The 22,601-nt window shown below is 37.3% G+C and overlaps 1 long non-coding RNA gene across 1 annotated transcript; it reads right to left on the reverse strand.

Annotated features, from left to right (window-relative positions):
- Window positions 1–442: 442 nt before the first annotated feature.
- Window positions 443–20,742, reverse strand: LOC148053325 (uncharacterized). The gene is made up of 3 exons (XR_015708846.1): window positions 20,690–20,742; window positions 7,585–7,632; window positions 443–1,029 (listed from the first exon to the last, which is right to left on the reverse strand). It is a non-coding gene; the product is annotated as an uncharacterized LOC148053325 (long non-coding RNA).
- Between the last annotated feature and the right edge of the window lie 1,859 nt (window positions 20,743–22,601).

The following is a 22,601-nucleotide window of genomic DNA, read 5'->3' on the forward strand; positions in this document are numbered from 1 at the left end:
AAGACAAACACCCCCAGGAGTGGCAAAGCTGCTGGTGGGACAGACATGATGTGGAAATGGCACTGACATGAAGGGCCTGGGACAGGGGCTGAAGGGGGGCCAGACAGGGAGCAAGGGAGACGTCAGGAATTTGGAGCAGGAATCACTGCTGGGAGAGGAGTGAGCAGATGTGGCATTTGAAGCTGCCTGAGCTGTGACAAAATAAGATATCTGGAAGGACTAATACCTTTTTTTGTTACTCATCCCTACATGAATTGTCAAAGAAAGTTAAAATAAACGACAGTTAAAATCAGTGTGCATTTCTAAAGCATCTGAAATCTTTTAATCTGGGAGCAAGTTGGACAATCTGGGGTTTAAATTTCTTCCTAAAATGAGGCACAGTCTTCCAGGTCATTTAGGTACTTAAAAACACTGAGTTATATGAGCATAAAGTCTCTGCACTTTCAATGATAACAAAACTGTCAAGGCATGTTTCACAAGTAGTCTCAGGGTCAGAATACTTTTCCCCACAACATTTTAAATGTTAAAAGAAGCCTGTGCCTTGTGAAGTAACTTGTTTTAGAAGGAATAGTTGAAATTCACTTTACAATCTACAGCGAGCTTCTAATCAGATATGCCAAATGTTTTTCTCCACAATGCCAAACCACCAGCCGGACACCAGGTCAAGGCTAGCTGATAGTTCAGAAGTCTTGATTTATAAAAGAGTAGGGTAACCACTGGCCACAAGCTCTGTGCACACAGGTGTGTGTGTGCGCGCGTGCATTTGGTAATAACAACAGCATATGGTAAATCCAGGAGTGTTCTCACTGCGCCTCCTGTTCTTTGCAAGACTCTCAGCTTTCTGAAGAAAACTACTTTGTTCAAACCTCAGATTGTCAGTATGCTTTCCACACCCAAGAAGATGTTAAGATGATCCATTTCGTTCCCATAGTTGAAGATGTCTTTTCAATGGAGCCTGACAACGATGCCCAGTGTCAAAGTGCAAACTGAATTGATGGATTACTTACTCTGTTCCACTCCAGTCGTGGTCTGTAAAGGAAACAAAGCATTGTTATATGCTTGCTATTGACAGATTTCCAAACAGGGTTACTGTTTGTGCAGACCTCTCTGGAATGAATCCTGTGGGCAAACAGACCTTCTCCAGTTGGAAGCTGAACAAATCCCAACATTGTTATCTCCCAAAAAGCTCAACCTTCCCTGCCAGCATCTCACTAGAAAGAGGAGCTGTAAAACTCTCTATCCACCCAGACTGTTTCCAATAAACTGTAACAGTAGTGTGCATCTAATTAATATGCCCAGGAGCACTTATAAATGTTGGGGTTTGAGCATAAAGCTATTGTTAATAGCAGGTATCACTTTAACAACAGGAATTTTCACAATCTACACATGAATAGATACTGATTGGACTAAAATGGGATTGGAACAGCAACAGAAGTGTATCAAGTTACTGAGTCTCGGTATCACACTGGAGTCCAATATCATGTTCCCACAGGTTTGTCATAGGCTGTGAGAAGACACACAGGTCTACTCATACCTCATCACAAGCTGAGATTCACATGCAAATCAAAGATGTCACAAAAATAGATACCAGTGTACCATTAGGGGCTGTAGAAGAGTTCTGTCTTTGTGTTCTAGCAGGCAACAAATGCTTTTGGCATCAGAATCTCAGACAAAGGACAAAATAGTGTTATCCTGAATATGACAGGTAAGGCTCAGTTTTGAAGACAAGTTCTTCAAAACTGAGAGGAGAAAGAACAATTTCTCTAAAAGCCAGTTTTCTGTCATCTTGAACTGACATCTGGTGATTTAATTCATAAACCAAAACAACATTACTGCAGATAGAAGTGAAGAACAGAAGGTAATCACGTAAAGGTAAGACTGTTAAATAAATAAATATGGGCCACGCAGTGGTTCACCTATGCTGGAATGCAGGAAGCAAAGCTTTCTTTTGCTTCCCATTCACAGCTATTTTTAGACTGGGTAGCACTTCATAGGGATAAATGGCTCTGTTTTCCATATGATGACAAGACCATGCAGAACAGGGAACTTCTCTCCCTGCTTCATTTCGGCAGCTGGAGAACAATTCCTGTTGAAGGTATTGCACCAGCACCATAGCAGATCACTCCTGCCTCAACAGTAAAAATAAATCAAGCAAGCGGCTGTGAGTGACATTCTGTTCCAGTCACCTTTTGGGACCAAAAAGCATTCCTGGGAAGGTAATAAAAGGACAATTTGTCTCTAAATAAATAAACAGTCTGCTGTGAAATGTGTCCATCATGTTTCTTATTTTTCATCTTCTGATTCCAGGATGATTCCACATTTGCTGAAGAGCTTAACTGAACAAAATAATTCCTTGGGTTAGGGACTGTACAGAGGCAGGAGAGCGAGAGATTCTACAGAATAGGTATGCTTGCAGAGGAAGATTTCTACAGGATGGGTAAATGTACTAGAAAAATAGATATATATATATAAATATTCTTCTATAACATTTTTGAAGTAGTTTCTACAGGAAGCATTAAAAGTTCAGTCCTCAATTCATTGTATACAACTCAGACATAAGAGGCAGTTCAACATTCCCAGTGTCTGGGTTCCAGTAAAAAAGAAAGCTTAGTAAGAAAATATAAGAAAAACAAAAACACATGAGACACAGAGTTACAACCGGTGAGCAAAAACCCAAATCCCTGCCCAATTAACACCAATGCAACTAAAATATCATAGATAGAGCTGTTTGCTTATTTGAACTTTGTTTCCTTTCTCTATCAAAAGCACACAATGTGGTGGGAGAAGTCAGAGATACAGAAATTCTCTGACAGAAGAAAGTTTTCAGTAATGACGGTTCAGACATTTTTTAAAAATGCCTAGCACACAGAGCAACATGCATGCTTTCTAGCTGATCTAAAACTCTTACTTCCCTCGCTCTGTGCCTTGCACTTTACCATAGCCACTATACAGCCTTTTACTGTTTTCACAAGTAAAAAGTTCGCTAATGACCAAGCCTGGGGAAAGGGGTATAGCCACAGCAGTCTCCAGAGGCACAAAAACTCATGAGTTTGACAGATGGTTTTATTCATTCTTATTTCTCTGTTCATACTGTACAATTGTGACTCTTTTTTACTGTTCCTTTTATGCTATTGTCAACTCTCTTCTGGCTCCTTAAATAAATCCTCAGCTAAACCCCAAGTGTAAAGACCATACATTTTTTCCTCTGAACTCTAAGCATTTTAAGTATATTTGTGATGCTTTTACTTCTAAAAGACCCTTTACTTTTCTGTCTTTAATTTATACAGTTTCTCCAGAGAAATCATCAGGTGCACAGGCAAGCAGCCAGATGTGGAAGTCACGATTTTGTATAAGTGTTAGATATATTGTGATTGATTACTCAGAGTAACAAATAGAAAGAGTTCAGAAGAACTCAGGACAGACATACCTACATGATGTGAGAGCAGAATACTTAGTCAAATATTTAAGACATACAGTTTTGCTTAATTCTAACAGAGTTCACAAAGTGGCTCCCTGAGCTCCAAGACAAAGGAAACTAAGTTTCTTATGGATATCAGAGTCTAAGAAGATAAAACCTATTCTTGAAACTTTTCCAAGGTTGAGCATTCATGAAGTACTTCTCCTGAGCATGGAGTCTTTGGTGTCTCATAAAGGCTGAATTCACAGCGCAGTTTTTCCCACCGTTGGAAGGGAATTGATACCCACCTTTTACCCTCCTACTACTTTCACAAAACCCTACAGGAACTTAGTAATCCGTGTAAACTTTACCCTTCAGTCAAATTTGGTTGGAATCAGGAAACTAATTCAAAAGTTGTTCTGTAGGTGTGGGGGACAAATGGACAGACAGCTTTGATATGTGTATGCGGTTACATGTAGCCACACACACAGCATAACTATGTAAGCCTTGTTTTCCTATGAAACCAGAGTATAAAATAAATGGATATTGGGCCAACCAGGCTTAATAGTTTCTGTACCTGTCAACAAGTGTTTTTCCCTAAGATTGGATGCATTAGAAATACAAACTTTGCAGTGTGCAAGGTTAATAAATCTAAAATGTGAAAGGTGAAAGACAATCCAGGAAGGGAATAAATTCCAAGGTTCAAGACTCCTTTGCTGACACAAGGGCACCAGTAACATCTCTTTTTTACTGAGGAAACTTCAGCCTAGTTCCCTCAGCTGTGCAAAGCTGTGGGAGTGTCAAGCTGGCCAAGGTGTTACATCTCAAAACTGTACCTAACTGCTGAAGGTTTTATAATGTAAAAACAAAACCTGCAGATGCGTTCTGAAAGAGATAACCCTGCATTCTCATTTTCAACAGCAGCAACATGAACACCACATTCACCATTTTCAGTATCCAAGGGACCTGGGGAATCACTGAATGTTGTGTGAGAGGCATTGCAAAGATGCCAGCTGCAGTTGCGTGCTCTGATCTCAGAAGAGGAAGTAACACTAACTCTATCAGAAGAAAGATTAAACAAATAAGGAAAAAAAGCTGAGCTCTTTAGCTTAATGACACAAATACTGAGCAGGGTCATGTCTACAATGCATAACTGTATGAAGACGGACAGCTATTTAAGCTAAAGGACAATGTCAACACAAGGACATTTGTCCATGAATAAAATTAAGCTTGCTGTTTTCCAGCTGTAAGAACACTGGGATTCTCAACGGCCTCCCTATATGGCCAGTGGTTTTTAAAAAGCAAGCTTTTACTTGGCAATTGATCTGTTTATGAGATTTTATTATTTCCTTGCCTGAAAAGAAACTGAATGTGAAGATGCAGGTGGTGGTCATCAGTCTTATCTTCCTGTGAAATCTTACGGACTCTTGTATTACTGGTATCTAAATGCAGCAGGCCAAAGACATAACTGAAAGTCCAAGGGACATTTGCAGAAAGAGAAATTGTCCAATTCTTGCAGCATTGTGGTGAACAAAATATTATTTTCTACTTTAAGCTCCAAAGAGGAAGAAAAACATCCCCTCCTCACTCTGCCTGTAACTCTGTGTTGCAAACAACTAACACCTCCCCTCAAGAGATGCAACTATGGCTCCATCCAACTCTTCAGACCAATTGTCCATTCCACCATTATAATTCCTCTTTCACCTGGTTTGATCTTTTAGAAAACATCTGCAGCTGTGATTGTTTTTAATTATTATTCCAAATCACACTGTTAACTACCAACACTTCTGTCTGTATGCTCACTTTTGTCATTTTACCAAGTAAGTTTGCTCCAGTTACTGTCCTAAAAGCCTTAATAAATCCATAATTCATTCACTGTGAAAATTAAAATCTTACTGCTTGCAAAAGTGTTATGGTTTAGTGTTTGAGAGTCTGATCTTTGCAGAGCAGTACAAGGAACTTTGTGAAATCAAGAAGTCTATTTCCCAGCACAAAGGCAGAATCAATTATAGTCCATTTTTGCTACGACTGATGAGCTTTATATCCTCAATTCCCAAATTTTGATCCTATTCAACTACTGAGTTAGCAAGCATCAAGTTGACGTTAGTGTCTAAGAGTTAAACAAATATTTAAACAAATGATTTCATTTATAAGCATTAAAGCTCTTCTGATGATTGCTAAATCAATATGAAACAAGCTGGAAACACGTAAGTTCTACCCACCAGAGCTGCAAGTTAAAGTATTCTGTTATAGTACACCAGTAGCCATAGACCTAAATTTATGCATTGTAATTAGTATTTTTAAGACATAGTACATGATTTAGCTCAAGTATACATTTTTATTAACCTTCCAGACTCCTCAATAGTGCAGAGATACACAGCTGCCTGTTTTTAAATAAAAGGTTGAACTCTTGGCCTTTTAGCTATGTGTATCCATGACTGTTTGAAGAAGTGCGAACTAAATAGCCTGCTGAAATATTGCATTTCAAAAGACCAGGAATGGGCAGAAGTGGTAAGAGTCCTTATTATACATGAACTAGATGAGCACTCCAGCTGCATTCTGCTTTCAATTACTTTTGAATCATCCCTAATCCCTGGAACTAAAATGTGATTTACTGAGGAAAACACAGTTTGAATTCTGCATTTAGGTAAGAGAGAGAAAAGTCAACAGATAGAAAAACAATGTCAAGAAGGCATTTTTAGACTAAGTATTACGGTTAGACCGAAGCGGGAGTGTTCTTCATGTCACAGGCTAAGATTATAAGATGTCTGCCTGAGCTTTTTCTTAATAACAATGTTGTGAACCCAGGCTTTCTTAAAAATAGAAGTTTGTTCTTTTTTCAACAAAACAATGAACTGTTTTGGAACAGATGTACAGAACTCAGTGAAATGACTCATCAGCTGTGCTCAGTTACAGTGGCTTTATCTGTAAACGCGTATAGACAAAAAGCCACTCAAGAGAGTTCGTAAAAGAACAGCTGATCTGCTGAGAGCTAATCACACTGGGCTATTCTTGGAGGAACACAGTGTTTGTACGTAATGCCAACAGTCACCAATTATTGCCTCTGCTTGGAAAAATGAATAGATCTGTACAGTTATTTAATGGTACTTTCTGCAAAGACTCTATTTAAAATATTGGAACCTGTAATTGCCTAACACTGACCTGATCCAGCAACTGAGCACTCTGCAGTGTGAAGGCATGTCTGCTTAACTTACGCTTAACTTACGCTTGTTTTCTCCACAGGAGACATCCAGTGCCTGGCATACTAAGATGCATGTTATAATATATCGTTTGCACAAGGTTGCATTAAATTCAGGAAAATGGACTGAAATCTGCATTTTAAAGCCAACTATTTGCATAATATTTGCCTTATAAGGAAATTATAGATACCCCATCAGATTTCTACTGATGTTAATAAATGACACCAACCTTAAACATAAGGAATGGAGAGGTGAATCATACCCTTATGACCAAAATAAGTATTACAGTCTCATTCCCTCTGACGTACAAATTAAGAGCAATTTAGTGTAGAAAGTTTTGTTTCACAAGGGAGTATGGGCAACATAAAAAAGAAAGAACAGAATGGAGCATTTTTACTAGCAAATCCATAACTTTCTTTTCAAATCCAACAATTCCATTGTTAGCTAAAAGATCTCTTTTGTGACAAGTATTGAAAAGTTGGCACTTCACCTTTAAAGTCCTTCAAAGTCAACTGTAGTACCTGTATATTATGTGCCTTTCTTTAACAGATGTAAAACAAATGATATGGATTTGAATGAGGACATATGGTAAAAGACAGGCAAAGAAATTTGTATGATTTATTCATACAATTTTGAAGTAGCATATTTAAAATCTCGTCCCATTAACATCCATTGCCCACCTAATTACTATAAGTAATTGACAGCTCTCATTAGGAAGAGACAAAACTAAAGGGAATTAAGGTCTTGATCTTGCAATTGGATTTCCATGAGCCAATGCCTTCATTGTGTGGAGCCTCTTTGGCATATGTGGGCTCAGTCTGGATACAGGAGTCCATCTGTGCAAATGCGATTGCAAGATCAGGGCCTAAGTGACATCATGGGAATTAAGCAGATTCTGTCATCCGGAACAGATCTACTCCAAAGTTACATAGGAAATTAAAGTTATCAATTGTCATGGAATAGAGTTAATATATGATAGTTTGTTACCTGAATTTGGAAAATACTGTAAATGACCCACTCTCTGTTAATCCAAATCTGAAAGAAGACGAGAAGATAATTTTGCAAACATGTTCTTTACACTTTTTATGCCATTAGTAGGCCTTTTTTAATTATTATTGTTATTGAGAGATTTTAAATGCTGTGTGGGGAGATAAATACCCAAATCCTGTTAACAATAATAAGATTTACTCACGGAACTCCCCACACACATCTTTGCAAATTTACCTCTCAAGTTTAATCAAGCATTTGGGGAATAATCTTTTTTTATTCATAGCCAGTTTTAAGATCAAATGTATTGTATCATACCTGTACAAAATAAGTTCACTCCTAAGTTATCAATGTCCAGCTGGGTGGATGGTGTGGGCCAAATTTACCCATGGACTGAGCAGCTGTAAATCCTGTTGGAGTGCTGTGACTAATTGGTGACTACACCATAGTGCATGTTACACATGGCAATAAATTGATAGGGAAATAAATGAAAGTGGTGTGCCAGAAAGAATATATGAAAGTAGTACCAAGAATGCACACAAGGAGAAGCTATAAAATGGTCAAAGATAAAAGTGTATTTCATCTGATTCCTGGCAGAGTAACTGACCCCTCACACACCTGCAAGCGCTCCTGCCTTGACATGTTCCCTTTTAGAATCATCCGCTCCTTGTACTTGTTCACTTATTTTCATAATATGTACAACCTATACACTAAATAGGTGCAAAATCCATTTTGCTACACATTTTTTTCATACCTAACATACTTACTGATGGAGATGCCCATGTATTTAACCACAGATTCTAACATCTGGAATAACAGACTTTTGCTAGTTGGATCTGGGAGGCAGCTGAACTCATGAAGTTTGCGTTTTTGCGCCTTCTGCCCTTATCACAGCAATATTAGGTAAGGACAGCTTTCCCTGTCTCCTGCCTCCCCAGCTGTACTTCTTGCACCCTTCCACAAGACTGTTACTTCTCCTTCATGTACTTCACACATAATGCGAACCTTCCCTTTTGTTCACAGCTTCATCTCATGACCCCTACCTGTTTGATAGCCAGCTGGACATGTGCAAATATTGATTGGCAGGTGCCAATAATCATGATGCACATAACTGGTCAAGTGGTTCCTTCCCCCTGGAGCCGTTAGATGTTACGTTCAGCTTGCATTTTCTTCTCATGGGGTTTTACTTCAGGCCTGTGTCCTCTATCGAGCCCTTGTAGCACAGACAGATGACACAACCTCACTGGCATTGTTTCCCTTCCAAAAAGATCAAAATATTCCCTTAAACACTGCAAAACTGGGGGGGAACATGGTCTCTGAAACTGCTTTCAAAAAAATCCCATAAAGGTCATATTTTACCATTGTGTAAGTTTCCTAGTCTTGTGTTTGAACAGGAGAAAGGAACTCCCAGAAAATAAATAGAGTGTGGAATTTCTATTGTCTATTCTGTAAAATCACTGTGGAGTGGGTGGCTGGCTAAAAAAAAAAAAAAAAAAAAAAAGGAAAAAACACTTCTTGTCCAACACTACATGTGTAGGACATGAACAACAATACCCTGAATCATAAATATCTTCTTTGCAGCTGGGAGTGGGGAGGAGAGCTTATTGGCTGAGAAAAATGGAGTTTATTATATTGCAAGAAAATCAGATTCTGAAGCAAGATCAGGATACTCACTGCAAGAGCTCTATGAATAACTGCTTTGGGGTTTGCTGGCAGAACTAAGGAATAAAATGCTCAACTCAAAAATAAAACATCTTGGTTTTCCTCATGAAAAGAGATGTTTCATTCTTGGTGAAACTAATGACCATTTCATATTAATTTTCTATAAATCAAGTACTAAAACTCAATCATAACATTTAGCTTAAATGATGTTAGGTCCAGATAGCCCTCTCTTTTAATCCTGTCTGAGTATTAATTATGTTGTAGATAGCAACTGAGATAACTGTTACCTACACTGACATACATAAAAAAAGACATAGGCAGATAGTAGTGTTATTGAATGTATACTAATAAAAATAATAAATATATATATATATTAATGAAAGAGCTTACTGCGGAAAAGATGGGAAAAAAAAATCTTTTAAATGCCAAAGTGGGGAAAAAAAATCATAAGCAGTGCTTTTCTAATCTTGGCTAGTAATTGCCACTTATTCCAAGACAAATTGCTAGCAAGTTAAAGAAAAGAGGTCTTGATCCTTTACTGAATGGCATTGCTATTGTGAATTTGACTGAGAGGGTTACCATTATTTCTTCTAATTCAGAAGCCAGAAGTGCAAAACAGGACTTTTGACCTACCTGGCCCCATTTTAGTATTCAATTTAGCGGGTCAAACATAGCAGTCAGAACTGTAACAAAAATGTTTTTGTCTGGCTCAGATATTTTCTCTTCTCTTATTTCCTTACTTATTCTTTTAAATTCTTGATAATAGAGGGAGTCCAGCAAACATGCTTGGAATATGAGAGAAATCCACAGCAACATGAAAAGCCATAGTTTACAGAAGGTAAATGCTTTTGGCTGAGCCTCCTCAACCTTCCCAAAGGTGAGAAACATGCAGCAAACAACTAGGAGGCCTCCTTCAATAAAGCCTTTTTGTATCCTGCACCTCAAAGTAACTGCCTCACCTCTCCTCATACTTAGGCTGTGCTTCCCCTCTTTTTCAGTGGAAGCACCTGGGCCGGACTGGGACCAGGGGGGCTGCTGGGGAACAAGTGTGGGGCTGCCAGGCTGCACATGGGGGCATGAGGAAAAAGGCTGCTCCTGTGTGTTGGTGAGGATCAGCACGGGATGCAGGGATGCAATGTGTAGCCAGATTCATTATGTGTTCCAGTCTCTCCCTTTTGACACCTCCCTCAGCTGGGAAGCTTGTGTCGCACCACTTTCAACATAGCCCAGAAAATAGCATCACTGGGGCACGGGGGAGGGGAGGGAGAATTATTCAGAAATTCTTAAAATTTGTTAAGAATAAATATGAATAAATAAATCTTGCTTTTTGTAACACACTGATTTTGGAATGCACTCTCTGGGTAAAACTGTCTTTCAGCGCATACAAAGAAAAGCGTAAAGCTGAATGTACTGCATATGTTCCATTATATACACACATATATGTTTACCTGTCTATAGCATGCTCTCTTCCACTCTCTCTGTCTGTGCATATCATACAAAGACTAGTATATATTTTAAATAAATTAACACTGGGCAGTTCTGACATTCCCCATAAGCTGTCAATACAAGCAAGCAAGCAACAGGTTCCAATCTGAGTCTTAACCCTGTCCTAACGCGAACGTTTCATTTTTCAGTGGGCAATATCACTACTTTAATATGCTTCAGTGATTAGGATAGCCTAGAAGGTTACTGCAGGAATGCTAACTATGTCCCAGGCAGAAGATGAGGAACCTGCTACCATGGCATTATAATTCCAAAGGGGTTACACCAACAGAAATTGACGGTCATCTTGCTGTGACTGTAGATATATTATATACATTCCTATATATGTGTATATATGTATATACATTCCTATGAATTTAGAATGGGTTTAATCTGTAGGCATAAGCACATCTGTTAAACGACACAGGAACCCTGTTCTCCGTGAAAGTACAAAATGAGAAAAAACTCACAGACAAATATGTATAAGAAAAATTACTGGTTAACTGTATTCTCTCTAGTGTCTATATAAATCCATCTACATTTTCTAATGAATATGGGATGATATTTACCTTTCACACAGGAATGAGGCAAGACATAACTTTAATAGTGTTTGCAAAGTGCTACATAAGTGCAAATGATTGATAAAGCCAGTGAATGGCAAAGAGCCAAAGAATATTTAGACTGAGAAGTGCTTAACCCAGGGGCCTTTTGGGAAAACGCTTCTCTTCCAGCTTTTTCATAATTCACAAGTCAGGAATTGGTGAGCAAAAGTAGCTTTTTACGTGTTCTTAGATATTGAGAAAATGGAAGCATTTAGTAGCAAATCATTGATCCATTTTCTTATCGTGAGTTATAAAAAGAAGATAGACACATGATCAGTAACTATTACACAGCAAATTCACTGAATTTTTCCCTCTTGCTGTTAATTGATGATCTCTTTTCTTTGACTAGGTTTTGTGGGATTGTATTATGTAATGGCATTTAATATCATTACAACAGTTCTAACGCTTCTAGAATGTCTCAAAACAAGAAATTTCTGGTTAATAAAAGACATTTATCCAACATTAGATAAGTCAAGAGGACTTTTCTTAAAAGAAAGTAACACAGAAAAATTGGTACTGCCGGAAATAAATATAACTCTATTTGATCCAATAACACCTTAAGAATTCAAGGGTTTTAAAAACAGTTTAACGTACTTTATAGTCACAGCAGCAGATTCTCTCAAAGGATTTGTTTTTAGAAAGCTCTAACTGTGTAAACTTTATCACCCCCACAAAATCCCGCTGGCTTTCAGGAAGCTGCAGTTTCAGTGTGGAAGATACGTTTTGCCTTTTGTGTTTCACATCACTTTGTGTACATACAGCTTTCACTCCAAGGATCGCTAAATAGAGATTCTTTTCAGAAGCATGATTGGGACTTAATCCACTAACTTTGTCTTGGTGGTATAGCTTGCCATGTAGTTTGAAACACTGCTGAAAAGGTACTTATAGAATAGAATCACCTATACCTGATTAAACAGATTTCCACAAAATCCCAAGGAAGTTTTCCCCAAGGCAAACTTGCAAGCTGGGGCAGGGAAGGAATGGAGAAGAGGGGCTCATTTATTCTTGACATGATAGAAAATACATGTTAACATATCCACATTTCCATCTATAATGGTGAAAACGCACTCTTTTCTGCCTGCCATTGTGCAGATTCTTTGCTGCCATCATTGACAGAATAATTTTTACCAGTAGTTAAACCAGTCTGCAGTTCTTCCACAGTAAGGATTTTGGCAGGAGGCAAAGACACCATGAGAAGAGCGCTAATCTAGGATGCAGAAGAATCAAAGATTAAATCACTTCCCTATAGGCTCCACAGAAAAATTGAAGCAGGAGGTTTCTCTCCCCAGGTAAGTGCTTTGACTACTGCTGGAGTGTGGTGACATCTCTCTTCCCAGGAGAACCTAATGACCAGTCAGTTCTTAAATAAGATGGGACAGTGCCAAGCTAACATTTTAGGAGACTGACTTTACAGGCTGGTGCTCACAGCACAGGAATGTAAGAAATCCAGTTTCATTTTCTTGTTCCACTGGCTTTAAAAGGTCTTGTATTTGTCCAATGTGGGATAAAACCAAGGACAGAAATCTTTATATGATTTGGCAAAAATTAATTCTTGTTTTCTGGCCAGCCTTAAATATCTCACACACAGTAGTATCTGATGTCATATTTAATCTAACTCTCCCATTAGGAAAGATTTCTTGTGTCTTATATACAAGTCAGCAGTGATAACTTAATAGCTAATCACTTGCTTATGACAACCACCATGAAAGAAACCTTAAAGCCCAGGAAAATGAAACGCTTTTTTGCTCTTGGTCTGAGATTCAGATTTTATCTAAAAGGTGAAAATCACAACAAAAGGTTTTTGTTTAATTTATAGTAATAATAATAATAATAATTAATAATACATTACTAATTACTATCAGCAACTCCCATTACTAACTTGGAGATTATAAGAAGAAAGGAACCATAAATCTTGATGTTTTAGGGAACAGACTAATTCAACATAAAGTAAAAGAAGAGTATGAAACAGTTGAAGACATGAGTAGCGTCTTCAAATGAAGAGTCATTACAAGAGGAAACACTACTAAGATTATATTTGAAGATTAGAGGAGTCTGGAGATTACAGGGGCTAGGTTGCATCTGTGCCAGGATTATTTTATTCAGGCTGTATATGTACAAGGAGCATGCAAAGATAGCAAAAGAAGGAAAGTTGTTTCTACAAAGCTCCAAACATATGGATCCTTAGCCTCAGTGGCCACTGATCAAATATCTGTACGACATTAATTGAACTTTTCCACGGCTTTCAAGCTGACAGTTTAGTACAGACAATGCTGCTGTTCAAACAGAAATTTTGGCATAGGTTAACCCTATTACTAATGATTGTCAATCACACTGCCAAATTCTTTCAGTTAAATACATTCCAAGGATTTTAAATACACTTAAGATTCATGTTATCCCAAGGGCTATTTTAATCTAGCATCTAAATAGGACCTTTAGTATTATAGATATAGGCACCAGCAACGTGTCCTTTTGTTGTGGGCTGAGGAAAGGGCAAGAGCACAGTAGCCTACAGCCATCAAGACCTTTCTGAAGTGTGCAGTGGAAGCATGCCACCACACGCAAATTGGTGGTTACCTTCACCAGACAACAGAAACAATTTTAGAAGTAGACAGGGTTGGGTTTTTTCCTCTCCCTCCTGAATTCCGAGCTTGCTGGGAATGTCTCTCTGTGTGAAGTGAGTATTATTCATCACAGTACACAACGAGCAGAACAGCTCAGAAGTGATTGCACAACATAGTCTATATTTCCAAAGTGGGCACAGGCGCTGCTTGTATAAATCACAGTTGCAGCACTGACAGGAAAAATATACAGAAGCATAAACTGTATTGTTAAAGGTTTTAGTAAATCATCAGAGCCTTGAAGTTGCTTGGGGATTTTAGCTCAGTGCTGTTAATGGCTGCTGACTCGCCTGTAATCAGATAAAGAACACAGGGCAAATTCGGTAACTGGATGCTTATGGGCAGGTTCTACTTGGACGAATTGCACGCATATTCATGCTTTCGACAGAAGGTTTTGTCTCCAAAGGAGCTGCTAAAATCAGTGTGATTATCTAGCTGGATCCCTGGAAATCCAAAGGTCTCCTTGTGTGACTTCAGCAACAGAAATTATAATTGTAGGAAAGTAATTTAAAATTCAGTTCTAACATGATGTTTTTAAGAGCAAAAACCTCTAACTACATTTCCAACTACATGGCATTCAGACACAAATAGAGAATAATTCCTGAACAACAACAACAACTCCAGTCTTACTCTACCAGACTCAGATGGATCAGCTAATAATATGGAAATACGATGGTTTTTTCCCCTATTTTTGCACACACACACAATAAAAAAAAAAACAAACCAAAGCAACAAAGCCAGATCTCAAAAAAATGCAGCAAGGTTCAGAACAGCACTTGCAGAATATGCAGTAAGAACAACACATATTTTGAGAATTATGAATAACATGATTATTGGTGAAGAGTTTACTTTTTGAGACCCTTGTTTCATTTATGTGTCAGGTATAACAACAAAAATGGGATTGCTGCCCATTCGTAGCCCTACCTCTCACAACATAAGTAGTAGAAGTCAGTTTTGGTTGCTTTGGAAATCCTAAGGGTTCTGGATGAGACTTGGCTGTCGTTCGCACTTTTGCTTACAGTCAGGTTGGACTTGACACTTCCTACAACTTCATAAGGTGTAATGAAGCAGACCACTCCCCATTTTCTCACAAGAGACACTGTATCTCCAAAGCATACGCTGCCTTATCTAGCAGTGTTTGCCCACCCAGTGAGGCAGCTTGACATCCTAGAAAGCTTTATGCAAAGGACTAAATTCTTCAAACTTTGTTAATATAGAGTATATACAAAATTATCCAGTGTACTATACTGCTGGAGTTCACCAATGTCACTATGGGTTGGAGTTTTTATATTAAGTGCATTAGACATCAAGACAGAATTGCTTCCCATGTAATCTTCAGGAAGTCCTTCAGGAAAGTGGAAACAATGAATTTGAAGATTCATTTCAGTGCCAAATATCAGGAATCTTAAAGATTATTCTATGTTACACATTGCATCACACAGCTGATTTCAAAGATAAAAATACGTCCATGAGTAATGCCCTGCAAAGCAGTTTTCTTTATAAAATGTAGAAATGCATTCCAAATGGATTGATAAATAGAACAATAAATACATGTTGTGTATGTTGAAATGAGGAAAACCTATCTACTAAAAACAGACTAATAAGTTTTGATTAGGTTATTTGACAAGTTCACCTTCAGCATTCCGTAACTGTGTAACTGTTTTAAGACACCAAACAGAAAGGAAGTGCACTGCTGTTGTTTGCTCACCAGAGTACTATCTGGTCACAGCCTTAAGAAAAAGTCCTGAAGAATTTATCTAGGCTGCTAACAAACAGAACTTCATTCCCAAATACTGTCAGAATTTAATAGAAAATAATTCCTAGAAAAACCTTTCCTGTAAAAGCATGCAAAAGAGTTACAATTCTTAAGGCATGGTTATCCAGAAAGACTACAGAATGATTCCTACTTTGCTACTGAATAGTGAAGTTTTTTCTTCTGGGTAATACTACCACATTTTCTTTCACACATGCTGGCCTATGGACGTGGTCTCCACAGAGCTCTAATCACAGGTCACAGCATTTGCAGACAACATCCAGCTATGCAACTCATTCATTGCATAAAACAACACAGAACAAAACAAAACTATGGAAAAGGCAAAACCTCCATGGGCTGTATTAGTTGCAAGTGATTCTTTGAATGCAGATGGTATTTGTGACCTGCAGATCTGTGATATTTACAAACTCATTAACTAAGCCTCTTTCTCTCTCTCTCTCTCCCTCCCACCCTCCAATCTGCTTTAAATCTCCCTTGGACAATTCCCTGGAGAGTCCCATCATATACCTCAGGTTTACATTGTACAGTAACCTCTTCTTCCCAGCATGCACCTGCCTGCCTGAATGCACTCACAGCCATTACATTTTGGCCCTCCTGCAGCCACAGATGGACCTTCTGGATTCCATCCTCAGAGCCGAAGCCAAAACAAGAATGACACACTTTTGATTTTCTGTCTTTTTACATGTAAAATGGTATACTTCTTTCTTGATGGAGAATTAGGACTCATTTCCAAGACTGTATGTATTTGTGAAGTCAGCTAGGTCTAGATCACATTCAAGGTTTAACGATAATTTTCAACTATAGATGCATTTCTATGCTGTGTTGCTCCTGTCAGTGTTACAACTATAAGGTTACCTCAAAGTAGAGAAATAGTGCTTAACACATACAGCATAATACATTTTCTACAAGCAAAGCATATAATTATTTTGTTTTTCTTCTTTTTCTTCTGTCACACAAACTTACAATTGCCTTGTATTTCTGGCTGATATAAAGAATAAAGTTAGATAATGAAGATTTTCTTAAGTGTGTCATCAGTCTCTGTGCCACTGGCTGGTCTCTGTGCCACTTATGCAGGGCTGCTTGAAAGAGCTTTATGAGGTGAGGGGGAGAATAAAGCCTTTGCAGAAAGCGCATATAGATCTATCCTTCTCCTATTGGATCTTACCTATTCTGATGAGCTGGGTAAACTGAATGACTCCTATAAATAGATAGCTTGCCAAAAAACTGTGCTTCTATTATTAGCTATTAGACAGATGACAACTAATCAGCATTCACTTTTCTAATTGCACTGCATCTGGGTTCTTATGAGTCCTCTGTAATTGTGCCTTTTAGGAGAGGAAAAATGGGAAAGGAAAGCTCTGCCAGTCTTATTTGCACATCTTTGCCAAAATTATGATTTAATAGCAATAAAATTTTCAACAGCGAGGCAATTTTTCCCTGTTTTTATCCCAAAGTCATATCAAGTGAACCTGAATCAATGATAAATGTCTACATTAAAACCATCATTGCTAATAGTATTCTATATCATTCGTCTTTTGCTCAGTGTGACCAAATTACAATCAGCACATGACTATAGCTACTTGTGATTAATGATGGTTTTACTTAGTAACTGACAGTGAAGCTTCTGGGAGGAAAATGGTAATATATTTCAAAATTTCAAGCTATAAATTTTGGAAAAAAAATAGCTCTATTTTCAAAGCTGTAGTTAACACTGCTGCTGCTTTTACCACTGTCAGACTGAAGAGCTTAAAGTTGCTAAATTTTGAAGGGATTATTCCTCTCTTCCCAGGGTGGAGGTTTTGGCTTAGGCGTTCTTAAATCCTTTACAGACTATACACAGTATTTCATAAGAACTAGAGAGTATGCAGGGACGAGTGTTGCAATTACTCAGGGAAAAAAAAAAAAAATTAATGATCTGGAATAAAGTCTCTCTGAGAGCATGGTAAATTAAAAAATTATAGATAACCTTTATGAATGAATTAAAGAGTAGACTTTGTGAAACACTGGAGGAAAGCTGTAAAAGCTTTCACTTGGCAGAGGCTGATCTTGATAAGGTCAGAAGTGGCTAAAAGCCATTTTTACCATCTGATGGCCACTAAGTAGCTTTAGGCTGGTGCTTCTTAGTCTGGCACAGATGTTCACAGCAAAACAAGCACTCCTGCTGGCAGTCTCAAGAGTCTGAACAAGCAGAGGGACTTCCTAAACTTCTTGCCCACAATTACTCTGATACAGAACAGCTAGGCAATATATGAATGGCCTGTGTTGCCATTGCCAAAATTGTTATAAACCTGAGAAATCTCTGTCTTTTGAAACATTAGTCTGTAAATTGTGCCAACACTACAGTTATTCAAAATTGAGAATGAAGTAAAGACAGGTATGTGTTTTAGGCAGGACTTTTGCAGCATTTATCAAAGATTGACAGTTACTTTTTACCTCTTAAAGGCAAGAGCAAAATTCGCCTCTACCTCACTGGAAGCAAAGTTCTGACTCAGAAGAACTTTATGAAAAGCCTTTATGAAGAACTTTATGAAAAGCCCATTTTGAAGGTGGAACTCTGGCACTAAGTGAGGTCACTAGCAAAACTCCAATGGGCTTCAGCCAGTCTAGCATTGTACCCTATATCTCCCTACATGAGAAAAGAAAACTTACCTTTTTTTTTCCATCTTATTCACAGACATACTTCAGAATACAATGCAGAGCAGGGAAAACTGCATATTAGCTGCCTCTGTGGTCTTTTCCTCAAATAATTTTTCTGTCTCCATTTTCTGATACACTAATTTGGGATAATTACATCCACCCTGATTCATGTAACTGCATCTTATGTTCACAACAACAGTATGCAACCTAACTGTGACTATTCATACTGGCTTTCTTTTCCTATGCATCAGTTATCTAAATATATATAACTGTGATTCTTATCTGTATATATATATATATATACACACACACACATTTTTAAGTAATGCAACTGGAAAGTATAAATACTTTTTCCATTTCTGAGCAAGTGAAGAAAATGTCATAATCCACTGGAATTTCACAGAATTTGGCCTTTCTTTGAAAGTTCTCCTTAAGACCCAACATAAAAATCAATCAGTGAGCTAAAGAAGTATCACTTTCAATTTGTGGCACTTTGCTTACCATTAAATTGTACGGGGAGAATAACTTATCATCTTTTACATGAATGCTGTAAGTAGCATGTAACTAATTGGTTTTAGAACCTATATTTCTTTAATCAGCTGATCTTTAAAAATTAATTCCAATTGTGACTAGAAATGACATCTAGGAGTAATGGAAGACTGCTGAAGACTACAGAAGAAATTTTTGTTCTCTTTTCTTTTCCTTTAGTTCTAACTAATAAGGAGTAATTTTAGAAGTTTTTCTAATGGCAAAGTCACCTGGGATCTGTGCATCAATCTGGCAATATTTTGCATGTAGATGATCACTGTTATTCTAACCCCACTAAGTTTCATTATTACGCATGTACAAGAGAAGTTGGGGTGCCTGTGTTAATATACTTGAGTTAATACACTGTGTTAATACACTTGAGTCACCACTAATGCTGATGCAGATTACAGTACAGCTCACTTTTTCAAATCTCAGGAAGAGTTTAAAGCTGCAGAAACACAACGCCATACAAATTGATAACACATTACTTGTAAACTGAGCAGATGTGATCTGCAGACTATTGAAACACATTTGTACTACAAAACCCTTCAGAGTAAAATTACTTCAGTTAATTCTGCTTCCTTTAAAAACTAAAGGCATCTTTACCCTACATTGCTCTTAGTTCCAAAACTGTCACACAGTAACACAAATATGAAAACATAGGTAAATATATCTAATATTTTGGTAGTAGAACTACTTACATAAGGTTCACTTTATTTTTAGTTTATAAATTCATTTAGTCTTACTGTAATTTTGATGAGATAAAAATCAACAATGTAAGTCAGTGCACAAAAAAGTAAAGATGTCACCTGCAACTATTTATATGGAGATAACAACTACTTTGTGACATTCGGACCTCATTGCAAATCCATAGAAAGTGACCTTTGCAATGATTTACGGGAATTTAAATCTCCAAATGAAATAAATGATGTTTACACCTAATTACTTATTCAGATTCTCCCATTAAAAGTGCTACATGCAATAGAATAATCATATACGAAAAAGTACACTCTGTTCTCCTTCTGATGCAGCTATTCATGATGATTTGTTTCACCTTTTGTAGCAATGACATAGCAGAGCAGCTTAAGAAGTGAAGCTTTTTCTCCAGGATTAGTTAAAGCGTAAACTCCATAGTGGTTAGGTCAGAAACTGAATTTAGCACATCTGAAAAATTCTACCAGCTGCATTTTAGCACTTTCAGACACCTAATATACTTCATTTCTGTGAGCATTTTTCTTCTCCGAATTAACCTAGTGGGATCTTAATCATGTAGTTTGTCAAGATCAGTCTCACATTTCCGTTTACTGGTATATAAATTGTCTGATTTTTAATACCTTATATTAGTACATTAGAATAAAAATAGATTATAATAATAATGTAATCTTATTAGGTAATTATGCAGTGATCATTATTAGCGGATATACTACAATGTCAGTTAAACAGTTTGTCACAATATAGTGTGCTACAATTTGGTAAGGTTTGACTTCCAAATTAGGTTTAAAGCAAAGAAGCTATCAGTGTACAGAGGAGAACAAATTACATCAGTGAGATTTTGTAAAAAAAAAAAAAAAACAAAGCTAAAACAACAGATTATAGTCTGATGAGGAAAAGTAATATAAATAGCTTGTGTCTCTTACTATGCTATTTTTTTTGTTATAACTTTTATTGCTGTCAGATCTACATCTGTTAACAGTTCCAGAGCTTTCACACTTTCTCCTAAAAATTGTCTTCAAAACACCCATTACTTATAACTGTAGTTGGAATACCAAAATTTTTGCTGTGAGGTGAGCTATTCATCTAACCTGGGATCTTACGCAGTCTCAGGCCTTTCAGGCTCAGCTTCCCCAATACTGACCCTGAGGCCAGCTGTTTTACTACTTTCAATTGAGAAAAGATATATACTTGTGACTAACTATCAACACCTTGCACAGCAATAATAAACTACAAAGTGGTGCCACATGTATGCAAAAAAGTGACAGCTGATCTCAATTTACTAGTCTTCATTCATGGAATAAGATGCACAAAATGTATATTTCCTAAGTTCCAGTCTTGTAAAGCATTAAATAAATTTAATTTTAAGTATGTAAGTATTCCCATTGAAGCCAATGGAGGTCACTTAAGTCAACAGCACTACTGTGTGCTTAAATGGCAGATAAATGAGGACACTAGTTTGGGGAAGTGAAGAAAAAAAAAAAAAAGGCATCTATTTAAGCACTATGCATCTGAGGCCTACTTAATAAAAATGAGTCACAGAGCAGATTAACCACGTTCCTCCACTGGGACAGAGGCAGTGAGAGAGAAACAAAGTACGATGTGGAACATTTATGTTTAGAAACTGTCATCTCAGCAGCAACAGGACTCTGCTCCTCTGCAATAGGAAAGTCAGTGGATTAAAAAAAATGTAGTTTTCACATCAATCTAAATGAGCAGGGACTTTTGTACATATAAAGACTGTGTTTTTATCCCTAAACAACTTTTCCTTTCTTCATATTTCCTTTGAGAATGTTCCTATATTGACCCCTTAATAATATTCTTGATAGCTTATGACTGTGTGCTTTCATTAGGATAAAAGCCTTAATGCCTGAGAAAAATTTTGGCCTAGGGCTCCTCACTTATCTGATACCAATTTTCCCTTTACTTCATTATGCTTTTTTCCTGTTCTAACTTCCTGTATGCCCATGGCAGTGAAAGTTTACAGTTTGGATTTTGTATAGATTTGTACTTGTTAATATTTTATTCATTGGTTTTCAAGGCTTATGGCAAAAAAAAAAAATTTCCTTCTCTTAGCGTTTTTGTGTGTAACCTGCTCTAGAGGATAACATTTCAAACCATGATGTGATATGGAGCAAGGTGAGTCCCTGAAAGGTTATAAAAGGCTCCAGATATTTGCAGAGGCATTCTACCTTGTAGCTGGACTGTCCTGTTCTCTGACATAGCATTATTTCAAATGAACAGCTGTCAACACCTTTTTTTCCTGGGAATTAAAAAGAATAACAGTGATGACTGAGCTCCAGAAGTTGATCTTAAATAATTACATTAGAAATTTTTATTTAGTTACAAAAATTTGGACACTATAGAGAATTTGACTTCCCAGTGGTGCATCTGGTGGAGCTCTCCCTGCAAAGGCAGTTGATGTCTCTCTTTCCCCTGCCAATGTGCCTCCTAAAGGAGCATTATTCCATAAACTACAAAACATAAAGAAATTTAAGAAAATATTAAGGAAATCTTAAATTTTCCCTATTGCTTTGCGGTATTTTAGTATCACGTTGGGGAGGAAGAGATATAAAAATATACTAAAAAGAGCACAAAATATTGCTATGTATAAAAAGATTGAATAATCTGAAAATGCTAGAACACAAAAGGAAAAAATGTGAAGAAACTGTTCCAAAGCAGTAATGTGTTCTCCTTGCTGTGTTTATTACCCTTACACCTTGTCTTTACACAAGTGCCAATATTTGCATGGAAAATGTCATCTGTTTGTTATATATCTTTGCTAAATGAATGTAAAATCTAAACAAACCTGAAGCTTCAATGTAGATTTTTACTCATGGGTAACTGAAGTCAGAATTAAATCCTAATAGTTCATTAAAAGTGAAGCCATTAATCAAACCCAATGAAATGAATAACTTCAACCGTCCAGTTAGCACTGTAACTTCCCAATTCATTTCCAGGTCACCAGGCAATATATTTAACGTCTCAGACAGAAATGTGTGC

The sequence above is a fragment of the Nipponia nippon genome, unplaced genomic scaffold (genome assembly GCF_047370975.1).
Source record: "Nipponia nippon isolate SJK-2023a ecotype South Korea unplaced genomic scaffold, ASM4737097v1 scaffold_4, whole genome shotgun sequence".
NCBI lineage: Eukaryota > Metazoa > Chordata > Aves > Pelecaniformes > Threskiornithidae > Nipponia > Nipponia nippon.